Source organism: Oryzias melastigma, linkage group LG1 (genome assembly GCF_002922805.2).
Source record: "Oryzias melastigma strain HK-1 linkage group LG1, ASM292280v2, whole genome shotgun sequence".
Lineage (NCBI taxonomy): Eukaryota > Metazoa > Chordata > Actinopteri > Beloniformes > Adrianichthyidae > Oryzias > Oryzias melastigma.
Genome location: NC_050512.1, coordinates 652,560 through 654,565, shown reverse-complemented (window position 1 = coordinate 654,565; position 2,006 = coordinate 652,560).

Genomic DNA, 2,006 nt, shown 5'->3' with positions numbered 1-2,006 from the left:
AGGATCCAGAGAAGATTCATTCCTCTGTCAGACAACAAGGTGCCAGATACATGTTAATGCTCCTGATGTGAACAATTTCTCCAATGTTATGCAGTAACTGAACACAGTTGATTTTATTCATTTATTTCCTTTTATGCAAATGTTAAAAATATATAATCCCATAAGCAGTAATTATCTGATTTTTTGGGTTTAATGAATTATAGAAAACTTTAGTCGTGTAGCGGCTGGGTGAAGGGCTGCCACCCAGGAGCCCTGGGTTCGATTCCCAGGGTTGTCCACTGATCCCCACCCAGATTGGGTCCTTATTCAAGACCCTTGATGCTGCTGCCTAACTGGGTCCCTGTGCCCCTCAAGTACAGGGTTGTGTCAGGAAGGGCATCTGGCGTAAAAACTCTGACAAATCACTGATGAGAAACAGTGGGTGCTGTTACGCTGTGGTGACCCTGGAAGGGATAAGCTGAAAGTGAACTACTACCACTAGAAAACTTTAGTCGTGGAAAGTATTTTCTCCACATTTCCCCTCATTTAATACTGACTAGAGATAAAAAAAAACATTAAGATTTAACACTCTGTTTTATTTTGATTTTATTTTTTAGACTTTTCTTGCCTTACTTTTTTTAATCTGTGTGGCTGTTACTTTACTATTACAGGTGATGAGTAAATGAAAAAAAGTGAACAAAGATATGTTTGTAAGAAGAATTGTGAAAACAATCTGGTTCTTCAGTCCAGGACTGCTGCAGGACATCGTGTTTCAGGATGAAACAGGGTTCTGCAGCTGGTATTTGCTTGTTGGACAGAAGAAATTCTTTAAGGAAATGTGCTTCGATTTTATTGCTGGAGAAAACATTTATTGGCCTTTAAAGGTCTAAACGTCCTCCTGATGTGATTGTACCGGAATAGTTCCCAAACCATTAAAGTTTCGGCTCTGGAGGACAGATGTCTTCTGGACCTCACCATAACAAACGCTTTCACCTTTCAGCTCTACGTCTGTCCTTGAACATTTGTTGGTGATCGGGAGCGTCACGTCCAGCAGACACCATGTGAGGCTGTGAGGTTCTGCATGAGGAAGAAGATTTTACAGAGATGGAGATGAGTCGGATCTTCATCACATTTGCCTTTCAGCAGCGGCGGGCTGCGTTTCTCCCCTTCAGAATAAGCTGCAGTAACGTTAATTGGGTTAACCGTGGTATAGTTCCCACAACCAAAAGAATGTAAACGCAGGATTCAAAGCACTGGTGTCAAAGCTTTTTTTTTTTTTCAGAACTTATGTCTGTGAGCGGAACTACAGTCTTAGTGTTTAAACGGAAAAAAAGCACTTGCTAGTTTTACTTTGAAAACAGACACAAAGATTTGTTGGATTCCAGTAAGAGTAGCACTACTATTTTGGTTTGTTTTAGTTTAAAAACTTAAAATCCATCATTATTCTGCATTTCAGATCAATAAATACATTGTTCCTGAATAATGATATTTTACTACACTTTACCATTTTCTACATCAGAGATCACAAATTACCAATCTTGGATGTTGCAAACACTTTTGGGAGCAGATTGCGAGTATCCGAGCATTCGGATAATTATAGCCCTAATCAGGGGTCCCCAACTAATTTGGCGAGAGGTCCAGTAACTCTGTCAGCGTAGTAGACCAGGGTCCGAACATGCAAAAACATTCAGACAATAATTCATTTTTCTGTTCTATTATTTAATTACAACGTGTGGTTAAATTGGCAGATAACTTTTTTAGCTTATTGTCTCAACCAGTATTCCTCTCATACATACATGTACATGCATTGTAGAGTAAAAAAAGATTGCACATAAACTTGACTGAGCGCAGACGCGGCTGTTGTGGATGCAGCTTCAGTGAGCGCGCTGCTCTCAGCTCAGAAATGAAGGAGGAGCTGTTAATACAGACATTTGAAACTGAATAAAAATAGGTTTCTCTGGTCTCTGGATTGAACTGAACTTTCTTCATCAGTAGCATCCTTGTTCTCACACAACACTGCCCCTTGT